A 12881-nucleotide genomic window follows, 5' to 3' on the forward strand; every position below is an offset into this window, starting at 1 on the left:
CAGCCTCCCAAAGTGCCAGGATTACAGGCATGAGCCACCGTGCCCAGCCTGTAAGGTTGTGTGTGTGTGTGTGTGTGTGTGTGTGTGTGTGTGTGTGTGTGTATGTTTTGGGAGAGTTTTGCCCTTGTTGCCCAGGCTGCAGTGCAATGGTGCCATCTGGTCTCACTGTAACCTGCACCTCCAAGTTCGAGTGATTCTCCTGCCTCAACCTTCCCTGTAGCTGGGATTACAGATACCCACTACCAAGTGCGGCTACTTTTTTGTGTTTTTAGTAGAGATGGGGTTTCAACATGTTGGGCAGTCTGGTCTGGGACTACTAATCGCAGGTGGTCCACCTGCCTCGGCCTCCCAAAGTGCTGGGATTACAGGCATTAGCCACGGTGCCCACTGTGGCCTGTAATTGTTTTGTATATACGCTTTATTAGGTTAAGGAAGTTCCCTTCATTCCTCAATTGCTGAGAATTATTGTAATAAATGAACCTTTTGTGACAAATGCCTTTTCTACATTTATTAAAATAACTTTTAAGTCTGTTAATATGGTGAGTTATATTGACAAATTTTTAAAATATTAAGACAATTTTGCCTTCCTGGAATAAACCCCAGCTGGTCATTACCTATTGTGTTTTATATATTTCGTTGGATTTAATTTGTTAAAAGTTGTTAAGAATTTTCTTCATGAAGGATGTTTGTTGTTCTCTTTTCTTGTAATATCTTTATCTGGTTTTGATATCATGCTAGTGCTGGCCTCAGAATGAGTTGGAGTATTCGACTTTTTTCAAAAGTCTGAAACAGTTTGTTTGGAACTCATATGATCTTTTCTTAAATGTTTGCGAGAATTTACCAGTAAAGCCATTTAGACCTGAAGTTTCCCTTGTGGAAACGGTTGGCTTGTTTTACCTTGTTTGCTTTTCTTCTCTCTCTCTCTCTTTTTCCCTTTCTTCTTCTCTTTCTCCCTTTCTTTCTTTCTTTCTTTCTTTCTTTCTTTCTTTCTTTCTTTCTTTCTTTCTTTCTTTCTTTTCTTTCTTTCTTTCTTTCTTTCTCTTTCCTTCTTTCTTTTTTTCTTTCTTTCTTTCTTTCATCTTTCTTTCTTTCTTTTTCTTTCTTTCTTTCTCTCTCTCTCCTTCTTTCTTCCTCCCTCCCTCCCTCCCTCTCTCTATCTCTCTTTCTCTCTTTCTTTCTGCCTTCCTGCCTTTCTTTTGATGGAGTCTCGCTCTGTCACCCAGGCTGGAGTGCAGTGCTGCAATCTGGGCTCACTGCAATCCCCACCTCCCGGGTTCAAGCAATTCTCCTGCTTCAGCCTCCCCAGTAGCTTGGATTAGAGGCGATTGCCACTGTGCCTGGCTAATTTTTTTTGTAATGTTTAGTAGAGATGGGATTTCACCATCTTGGCCAGGCTGATCTTAAACTCCTGATCTTGTGATCCACCTGCCTCAGACTCCCAAAGTGCTGAGATTACAGGTGTGAGCCACCATGCCCGGCCTCTTTCTTTCTTTTTTGAAATGGGGTCTTACTCTGTCACCCAGGCTGGAGTGCAGTGGCACAATCGCAGCTCACTGCAGCCTTGACCCCCACCAAGGCTGAAGCCATTCTCCTATTTCGGTCTCCTGAGTAGCTGGGAACACAGGCATGCACCACCATATCCTGCTCATTTTTTTCTTCGATATTTTTGTAGAAACGGAGTCTCACTATGCTGCCCAGGCTGGTCTCAAACTCCTGGTCTCAGGTGATCCTCTTACTTGGTTTCCCAAAGTGCTAGGATTACAGGCATGAGCCAACACATGTAGTCTGGGGAAAGGTTTTCAACTATAAAATTAATTTCCTTTTCCTAGGCATAAAGCTAGTTATTTTATCTACTACTTCTTTTTTTAAAAGATCTTTTAGGCTGGGCGCGGTGGCTCACGCCTGTAATCCCAGCACTTTGGGAGGCCGAGGCGGGTGGATCACGAGGTCAAGAGATCGAGACCATCCTGGTCAACATGGTGAAACCCGGTCTCTACTAAAAATACAAAAAATTAGCTGGGCATGGTGGTGCGTGCCTGTAATCCCAGCTACTCAGGAGGCTGAGGCAGGAGAATTGCCTGAACCCAGGAGGCGGAGGTTGCGGTGAGCCGAGATCGCGCCATTGCACTCCAGCCTGGGTAACATGAGTGAAACTCCGTCTCAAAAAAAAAAAAATAAATAAAAAAATAAAAGATCTTTTAAAAATAGCTTTATTAAGCTATAATTCACATACCATATACCCATTTAAAGTGTGAGATCTAAAGTTTGCACAACCACCACCATCATCTAATTCAAAATACAGTCATGCACAGCATGATGACATGTCAGTCAATGACAGACCACATATGTGACAATGGCCCTGTAGGATTATAATGAAAGTAAACAATTTGGCCAGACACAGTGGCTCATGCCTGTAATCCTAGCACTTTGGGTGGCCGAGGCAGGCGGATCACCTGAGGTCGAGAGTGAGACTCCTTCTCGAAAAAAAAAAAAATTCTTTTCGCTTAGTAATGTCATAGCTGTCACAAGGTTGTACCACAACACATTACTCACGTTTATGATAATGCTGGTATAAACAAATGGACTGCTATGTCAGCCATATATAAGTATAGCACATACTATGTTTAGATATGCAAATGCAGTCACTTAATGATGGGGATACATTCTGAAAAATGCATCATTAGATGATTTTCTCATTGTGCACTTGTCATAAAGAAACTTACAGAAACCTAGATGGTCTAGGTATGTGTTTCTATAGAAACACATAGGCTATACGGATAGTCTATTACTCCTAGGTTACAAACCTGTATGGCATGTCACTTTACTCAATATTGTAGGCAATTGCAACACTGGGTGAGTATTTTGTGTATCTAAACATAGAAAAGGTACAGTCAAAATACGGTATTAGGCTGGTGCAAAAGTAATTGCGGTTTCAGACCATGAATTTTAAATCAGTATAACTGGGTTCAAACACATGTTTATTAATCAAAATAAGAATCATTACAATCAACACATTTTTGCCAATGAGAAATAAGTTTGTTAATTTCTGTGGTGTAAAAATCGGTGCTTCCAATTTGATGAATTCTTGGAAAGCATTTTCTGCATCCTGCTGGTTGTGGAAGCATTTTCCCTGCAAAACATTGTCGCGATGCTTGAAGAAGTGGTGGTCGGTTGGTGGCTAGTCAGGTGAATAGGATGGATGACGCAAAACTTCGTAGCCCAATTCGTTCAACTTTTGAGACACTGGTTGTGCGAGGTGTTGTCGTGAAGAATTGGTCCCTTTCTGTTGAGCTGTTCCGGCTGCAGCCATTGCAGTTTTCAACGCATCTCATCAATTTGCTGAGCACACTTCTCAGATGTAATGGTTTCACCGGGATTCAGAAAGGTCTGGTGGATCATATCCGCAGCAGACCGCCAAATAGTGACCATCACCCTTTTTTTTTTTTTTTTTTTTTTGTTCAACACCCGCCGATGAGTGAGAACATGTGGTGTCATGTTTATGTTTTAAGTAAATATGTTCAGAATGTTTTCTTTTGTTTTTTTGAGATAGAGTCTCACACAGTTGCCCAGGCTGGAGTGCAGTGGTACGATCTCGGCTCACTGCAATCTCATCCTCCTGAGTTCAAGCAATTCTCCCGCCACAGCCTCCCGAGTAGCTGAAACTACAGGCGTGTGCCACCACGCTGAGCTATTTTTTTGTATGTTTAGTAGAGATGGGGTTTCACCATGTTGGCCAGGTTGGTCTCTATCTCCTGACCTCGTGATCTGCCTGCCTCGACCTCCCAAAGTGTTGGGATTACAGGCGTGAGCCACCGCGCCCGGCCGACCATGACCTTTTTTTGGTGCAAGTTTGGCTTTGGAAAGTGCTTTGGAGCTTCTTCTGGGTCCAACCACTGACCTAGTCGTTGACCGTTGTTGTACAAAATCCACTTTTCATCGTCCCTCACAAACCACTTGGGAAGTGGTTCATCACTGCTGCCTACAATAAGAGATGCCACTTCAAAACGGTGTTGTTGTTTTTTAAATTTTCGCTCAGCTCATGAGGCACCCACTCATCGAGTTTTTTCACCTTTCCAATTTGCTTCAAGTGCCGCTTGACCATAGAATGGTTGACGTTGAGTTCTTCGGCAACTCCCTGTGTAGTTGTAAGAGGATCAGCTTCGAGGATTGCTCTCAATTGGTTGTTGTCAACTTCTGATGGCCATCTACTAGGCTTCTCATCTTCAAGGCTCTCATCTCCTTTGCAAAACTTCTTTTTCTTCTTTCTTCTTCTCCTTCTCCTTCTCCTCCTTCTCCTTTCTTCTTCTTCCTCCTCCTCCTCTTCTTCCTCCTCCCCTTCTGCTTCTTCCTCTCCTTCTCCTTCTCCTTCTTCTTCTTCTTCCTCTTCCTCTTCGACAGAGTCTCACTCTGTTGCCCAGGCTGGAGTGCAGCAGTGCGATCTCGGCTCACAGCTACCTCTTCCTCCCAGGTATTCTCCTGCCTCAGCCTCCTGAGTAGCTAGGATTACAGGCGCACAGCATCATGCCCTGCTAATTTTTGTATTTTTAGTAGAGACGGGGTTTCACCATGTTGGTCAGGCTAGTCTCGAGCTGCTGACCTTGCGATCTACCTGCTTCGGTCCCCCAAAGTGCTGGGATAACAGGTGTGAACCACCGCGCCCGGCCTTGCAAAACTTCTTGAACCACCACTGCGCTGTACGTTGGTTAGCAGTTCCTGAGCCAAATGTGGTGGTGGTGTAAGCTGTCTCCACTGCTTTATGACCCATTTTGAACCTGAATAAAAAAAATCACAGGAGTAGGGTAGAGCCTGGAGCCTGCTAGGAGCGCACCGCCCCCCAGCTCCCCGCGCTGAGTCCCGTGTTCCAGTGTCCCTGCGTCCTGCCATCCGCCGCCATGGCCAGCGAGGCGCTGGCGGGCAAGCTGAAGCGTCAGCTCTGGCACGGGGAGGCAGAGGAGGGAGGCCCCCAGTCAGCTTCCCTCGGCGCCCCAGCCTCAGAGCCCGATCTGGAGCCCCCCGCCCGCGCGCCCACGGCCAGCGCTGACGCAGAGCTGAACGCCCAGCTGAGCCGGCGGCTCGACATCAACGAGGGTTGCGCGCGGCCCCGGCGCTGCAGGGTCTTCAACCCCTACGCGAAGTTCCCAGAGTTCAGCCGCCGCCTCGTAAGGACTTGTCGAGCAGGTACAAACTGCATGACGCTGGGCAGGATGGCTTCATCCACCTGATGGCGCTGAAGCTGATGCTGGAGAAGCTGGGGCCACCGCCAGGCCCACGTGGGCCTGAAGAGCGCCATCAGGGAGGTGGCCGAGGACTTCGATGGCAGGCTCAGCTTCCGGGAGTTCCTGCTCATTTTCCACAAGCCCGCGACCCGGAGCTGCAGGAGGACAGTGGGCTGACGGCGCTGGCACAGCTCTGCGAGATCGAGATGGCCCTGGAGCGTGTCAAAGGTGCCTAGAACTTCTTTGAAGCCAAGAGCCAACCCTTGTCACGGCCGGTGAGTTTGAAGCAGAGTTGAAAGCTGAGCGAGATGAGCAGAAGCGGGAGGAGGAGGAGAGGCGGCTCTGCCAGGCGGCCTTCCAGAAACTCAATGCCAATTTCGGTACATAGTCTGGCGGACCTTGCCGTCTGCCCACAGCTGTGCCTCACAGATGCCCCAGGAAGAGATGGGCGGGCATCTTCATCACTGCTGCCAGTCCCCTCCCTGAGCCAACGTCTCTACCCCCCACCCCGTGCCAGCTTCCATGCCAGCTTTCCTTCCTGCCAGTGCCGAAGCCCCTCAGGGAGGGTCCTGGGGCGGGCCGCATGCCTGCCCACCTCTGTCTCCTGTCTCTGCCCCTCCCGCCTACCTGCAGCCAGAACTTGCATCTTCTCAGCAACCTTCACTACGTCCTTCGCCCTTTACCATTCCGCATCAAAGAGTAGTCCGCTGTGTTAATTTGTACAGATATGTCTGTCTTTTAAGGTCATCAGAGGAGATGCCCATTTTCTCAGGGAATTCTCTGCACTTCTCTTTGCTTCCCATTCAGCTGCCCTGTTCTCATCTTTGGTAGGATTCTGCCAGCTGCGTTTGCATCTCCCGTTCCCGCGTAATGGCGGGTCTGAACAGAGGCAGGGTGAACCATTGCGCGTCCCCTCTCAACAGGAGGAACAGCATGCCATCTGGTTACACACGTTAGAGAAAGGACACAGGTCTGCCCCTTCCGGCCACCTTTGTCCTGGCCCCTTAGCATTCCCCCAGCTCCTCCCTCCTCATCTGTCTCCATCTGTGTCTTTCCCCCTCAGCCTTTTTCTGACTCTTAAATACCGTGCTACTTCATGGTAAGAATGAAAGAATACTTAGGATACCAATGAGTAAAAGGGTTCCTGTTTACTCTGACTCTATGCACGTTGTATAACAGTGGACACTGATATTCCCAAGTACAGATCAGGGCCTTTCAAAAATCCCCCAAGTCATGGCCATATCACCATTGGCCAGTTTCTAACACCTGTTCTAGGGTATCCAGCTGTAGATGTTCTTACCCCCCATACTTGTAAGATCTTGGGGTTGCTCACAAATACTAGGGGTTTTTGTTGTATTTTTAAAGAATATATCCCAATGTCATATTTATTCTCTTTTGTAACTGCTGTCTTTACAATGAAGAAATCATCTACCTTTCTAAAAAGAACTGCTTACATTTGCTTTTTGTATAACATCATTTTCATATTCGAAAATAAATATAAAATAAACATCAATAAGTCATTACCAAAAAATACACAAAGTGAGAAATGTGCATGAAAATGATGTGTAACATAACCACATTTATTTAAGAATGTATTCCAATATCAAACAGCAAATTCCAACAATGCAAAAACTGCAATTACATTAGCACCAACTTAATATAAAAGATAAAAAATTGTATATATATATTTTTGAGACAATGTCACTCTGTTGCCCAGGCTGGAGTCCAGTGGCCCAATCTTACCTCACTGTAGCCTCAATCTCCCAGGCTCAAGCAATCCTTCTGCCTCAGCCTCCCAAGTAGCTGGGACTACAGGCACACGCCATCACACTTAGCTAATTTTTCTACTTTTTTTTTTGTAGAGACAGGTTTTTTCCACATTGCCCGGGCTACTATTGAACTCCTGGGCTCAAGTGATCTGCCCATCATGGCCTCCCAAAGTGAAAAAATGGTATACCTGTATAAGGCAGCTCCATTGTTATCTTATGGGACTACTGTTGTGTATGCAGTCCATTGTTAACCAAAATGTCAGTATGTTGTGCATGACTGTACTACCTTTGTGTTACAATTGCCTAGTGTTTAGTACAGTAACGTGCTGTACAGGTTTGTAGCCCAGGAGCAATGGTCTATACCATATAGCCTAGGTGTGTAGCAGGCTATACCATCTACATCTGTGTAAGTATGTTCTTGATGTTCATGCAATGACAAAATTGTTTAATGATGTATTTCTCAGAACATATCCTGGTTGTTAAGGGACGCATAACTATATTAAGATCACCTACAAAAGAAACTGTATCTATTAGCAATCACTCTCAATCTCCCCCACCCTACCCCAGGCAACAATTAATCTATGTCCTTCTCCACAGATTTGCCTGTTTCAGACATGTATATTTGGTTTTCTTTCACTTAGTACAATGTTCTCCAGGTTCATCTATGTGGTAGCATGTATTGATATTTTATTCCTTCTTATTGTCAAGTAATGTGCCATTGTATGGATATACATTTTTATTTACATTAATAAATTAATGGATATTTGAGTTGTTTCCATTTTTTCTTGGTCAATGCAGCTAAATGCTTGTCAATATGGTTAATCTTTTCAAATACCAACTTCTGGATTCTTGGTTATTGTTTTTCTAACCTCTATTTTATTTCTTTTCATTATATCTTTACTATTTTCTTCTTTCTTTAGGTTCAGTTTGCTCTTTAGTTTTTTCTTTTTCTTTTCTTTTTTTTTTTTTTTAAGGCTTTTTTTTTTTTTTTTTTTAAGACAGGGTTTCACCATGTTGGTCAGTCTGGTCTTGAACTCCCGACCTCAGGTGACCTGCCTGCCTTGGCCACCAAAGTGCTTGGATTACAGTGCTCTTAATTTTTAAAGTGGAATGTTAGTTATTAATTTGAGAGATTTCTTCTCTTTTATTTATTTATTTATTTTTTGAGAAAGAGTCTTGCTCTGTTGCCAGGTGCCAGGCTGGAGTACAGTGGCACAATCTTGGCTCACTGCAATCTCCACTTCCTGGGTTCAAGCAATTCTCCTGCCTCAGCCTCCCAAGTAGCTGGGACTACAGGTGCACGCCACCATGCCCAGCTGATTTTTGTATTTTTTAGTAGAGATGGCATTTCACCATGTCTGCCAGGATGGTCTGGATTTCTTGACCTCATGATCCACCCTCCTCGGCCTCCCAAAGTGCTGGGATTACAGGCGTGAGCCACCGCACCGGGCTCTTCTCTTTTATTAAAGGCAATTATAGCCACAAATTTCCCTGTAAGTGCTGCTTTTACCTGTATCTGATAGGTTTTAGTTGTGTTTTTGTTTTCATTCATCTCAAAGCATTTTTTGACTTCCTTTGTGATTTATTCTTTAACCCAATGGTACTTAAGATTGTGTTTTTAAAGTTCCATATTTTTGTGAATTTCCTAAATTTCTTTCACAAATTCCAGTGTTTTTAGCAAATGTACTTTATATTATTTCAATCACTTAAAATCTACCAAGGCTTGTTTAGTGGCCTAGCATATGATCTATTTTGGAGAATACTCCTGCATTTGAGAAAAATACATATTCCGCTGTTTTTAGGTAGAGTACTTAATAGATATCTTTTAGGTCTAACTACTTTATAATATTGTTCAAATCTTCTATAGCCTAGAAATTTTCTGCCTGTTTTTTAAAATCCATTATTGAATGTGAGGAATTGAAGTTTCCCACTACTGTTTTTGAATTGTCTATTTCTTCTTTCACTTCTCGCAGTTTTTGCTGTTTGTGCTTTGGTGCTTTGGTGTTAGGTGCATACATGTTTATAATTGCTATGTTGACTTCTTTATCATTATGCAATGTCCTTCTCTATTTTTAGTAACACTTTTTTTTTTTTTTTGAGATGGAGTCTTACTCTGTCGCCCAGACTAGAGTGCAGTGGTGCAATCTTGGCTCACCACAACTTCTGCCTCCCAGGTTCAAGCGATTCTCCTGCCTCAGCCTCCTGAGTAGCTGGGGTTACAGGAGTATGCCACCAGACCTGGTTAATTTTGTTGTATTTTTAGTAGAGCTGGGGTGTTGTCGTGCTAGCCCGCCTGGTCTTAAACCCCTGATCTCAGGTGATCTGCCTGCCTCGGCTTCCCAAAGTGCTGGGATTACAGGCGTGAGCTACCATGCCCAGTTTTTAGTAAAAATTTTTATCTTAAAGTTTGTTTTGTCTTATATTTGCATAGCTACTCCAGCTGTCTTATTGTTGCTATTTGCATAATGTATCTTTTCATTCTTTTTGCTTTCATCCTATTTCTTTCTTTTGCCAGCTTTATTGAGATATAGTTCCCTCACAACTCACCCATGAAAAGTATGCAGTTCAGTAGTTTTGGTATATTACATTATTAATTTTTCTAAGTTGTGGTTATATATCTATATAATATAATATTTATCATTTAACCATTTTAAGTGTATAATTCAGTAGCATTAATTTTATTCAGAATGTTGTGCAGCCTTTACCACTATTTAATTCTGAAATTTTTTCATCACCCCAAACAGAAACTCCGTAGCCATTAAGCAATATGCCGTCATTTCCCTTTCCCTTTAATTCCTGGTAACTTGTGATCTATTTTTTGTCTATATGAATTTGTCCATTCTAAATATTTCATATAAATAGAATCATATAATATTTGTCATTTTTTATGTATCTTATTTCATTTAGCATTATGTTTTCAAGATTCATCCGCATTATAGCATGTATCAGAATGTCACCATTCCTTTTTGTCTGTTTTAATTGAGATGAAGTCTCTCTGTGTCACCCAGGCTGGAGTGCAGTGGTGAGATCATGGCTCACTGCAACCTCCGCCTCCTGGGTTCAAGCAATTTTCCTGCCTCAGCCTCCTGAGTAGCTGGGATTACAGGTGCCCACCTCCATGCCCTGTTAATTTTTGTATTTTTAGTAGACAGGGGATTTCACCATGTTGGTCAGGCTGGTTTCAAACCTTGTGATCCGCCCTCCTCGGCCTCCCGAAGTGCTGGGATTACAAATGTGAGCTACCAGGCCCAGCCCAAACGTTATTTCTTTATATGACTTAATAATATCCCATTACATGTATATACTCTACTTTGTTTATCCATCCTGCTGTTGATGACTAGTCGGAGTACAAGTTCGTGCTTAGAGCCCTGCCACCAATTTCGCTGGATGTATACCTTCAGCTTTCAACATGTGACCACCATGTGTCTACATGTGGCTTTTCTTTGATTTATCTTTCTTAGAGTTCATTGAGCTTCTTGGATGTGTGGATAAATGTTTTTCATCAAATGTAGGAAGTTTTCAGCCACTACATATTCACTATATGTAGAATTCTAGGTGGTCATTCTGGTGTTTCTATTTTTTATTTAGTTATTTTTTTGAGACGGAGTCTTACTCTGTTGCCCCGGCTGGAGTGCAATGGCATGATCTTGGCTCACCGCAACCTCCGCCTCCTGAGTTCAAGCAATTCTCCTGCCTCAGCCTCCTGAGTAGCTGGGATTACAGGCTCCTGACACCATGCCCAACTAATTTTGTATTTTTGGTAGAGACAGATTTTTCTCCATGTTGGTCAGGCTGGTCTTGAACTTCCGACCTCATGTGACTCGCCCGCCTTGGCTTCCCAGTGGGATTACCAATGTGACCCACTGCATCCGGCTTTTGTTTTCAGTACTTTAAAAATGTTGCTACAGTGTCTTCTGGTTTTCATTCATTCCAAGACATTTATAATGTGTTAGCTTGAGAATAGAAAAAAAGAAAAAAAGATTGGATCTCCTGGTCACTTCTTAATCCCTGCACTTTGGGAGGCAGAGGCGAGTGGATCACTTGAGTTCAGGAGTTCGAGACCAGCCTGACCAACGTGGAGAAACTCCATCTCTACCAAAAAGACAAAATTAGCTGGGCGTGGTGGCACATGCCTGTAATCCCAGCTTCTTGTGAGGCAGAGGCAGGAGAATCAATTGAACCTGGGAGGCAGAGGTTGCAGTGAGTCCCAAGATCATGCCACTGCACTCCAGCCTGGATGACAGAGTGAGACTCTTTCTCAAACAACAACAACAATAACAACAAAAAACAAATGTCTGTGAAATATTTAAGAAATAGTCTGAAAATTACAATGATCAGGCTGGGTGTGGTGGCTCATGCCTTTGATCCCAGCACTTTGGCAGGCTGAGGCAGGCAGATCACCTGAGGTCAGGAGTTCGAGACCAGCCTGACCAACAAGGCAAAACACCATCTCTACCAAAAAATACAAAAATTAGCTGGGTGTGGTGGTGCACACCTGTAATCCCAGCTCTCTGGAGGCTGAGGCTGGAGAATCGCTTGAATCTGGGAGGTGGAGTTTGCAGCAAGCCGAGATCTCACCATTGCACTCCAGCCCAGCAAGACTCCATCTCAAAAAAATAAAAGATCCAGCACTTTGGGAGGCCGAGGTGGGCAGCTCAAGTGGTCAAGAGTTCGAGACCATCCTGGCCAACATGGTGAAACCCCGTCTCTACTAAAAATACAAAAAAATTAGCTGGGTGTGGTGGTGCGCGCCTATAGTCCCAGCTACCCGGGAGGCTGAGGCAGGAGAATTGCTTGAACCTGGGAGGCGGTGGTTGCAGTGAGCCGAGATCACTCCTGCACTCCAGCCTGGTGCCTGGTGACAGAGCGAGACTCCGTCTCAAAAATAAATAAATAAATAAATAAAAATTAAAAAAATAAAATAAAAGATAAAAAATTACAATGATCAACCATTTGTGAAATCATTGAGCCAGTCCTGTGCCCATTTCTTTGATTTTTGCTGTGAGAAGTTGATATGGAGAATATACATGTTTCCAGACTATTCTTTACTTTTACAGAAGTTTAAAGCAGTGTAGTTGAAGCTCAGCAAAATGAAATCATGAGTAGGGAGAATGAGGTAACAGTGTAAGGGCTCTTTCTTGCAGCTCTGTAAAAACCATTTCCTCAATTTTATTTTATTTATTATTATTATTTTTTGAGACGGAGTCTCACTCTGTTGCCCAGGCTGGAGTGCAGTGGCGAGATCTCTGCTCACTGCAACCTCCACCACCTGGGTTCAAGTGATTCTCCTGCCTCAGCCTCCTGAGTAGCTGGGATTACAGGTGCACACCACCACGCCCAGCTAATTTTTGTATTTTTAGTAGAGATGGGGTTTCACCATGTTGGGCAGGCTGGTCTTGAACTCCTGACCTCGTGATCCTCCTGCCTCAGCCTCCCAAAGTGCTGGGATTACAGGCGTGAGCCACTGTACCTGGCCCCATTTCCTCAATTTTAGAGGAGTGAAATAGCAAAAAGACTTGGGGAAGCTCACCAGATCACCTTCTGTTTCTAGCTTGTGCCTACCAGAAGGACCAGACCTAGTAATACTGATGTCCTTGTATCATTGTTAAAAGAATTCTTGCCACTGCCAAGCATGTATCTATTATGTCTTTCCCTCCCTCCCCACCTTTTTAAAATTTTTATTCTTATTGCCCAGGCTGGAGTGCAATGGCCCAATCTCAGCTCACTGCAATCTCTGCCTCCCAGGTTCAAGCAATTCTCCTGCCTCAGCCTCCCAAGTAGCTGGAATTACAGGCATGTGCCACCACACCTGGCTAATTTTGTATTTTTAGTAGGATGGAGTTTCACATATTGGTCAGGCTGGTCTGCAAATTCCGACCTCAGGTGATCCACCCAC

The 12881-nt window shown here is 44.0% G+C and overlaps 1 pseudogene; it reads left to right on the forward strand.

Annotated features, from left to right (window-relative positions):
• The first annotated feature begins 4880 nt into the window (after positions 1-4880).
• Positions 4881-5604, forward strand: LOC108306661 (annotated as a pseudogene).
• The last annotated feature ends 7277 nt before the right edge of the window (positions 5605-12881 follow it).

This window comes from Cebus imitator, unplaced genomic scaffold (genome assembly GCF_001604975.1).
Source record: "Cebus imitator isolate Cc_AM_T3 unplaced genomic scaffold, Cebus_imitator-1.0 Scaffold73, whole genome shotgun sequence".
NCBI lineage: Eukaryota > Metazoa > Chordata > Mammalia > Primates > Cebidae > Cebus > Cebus imitator.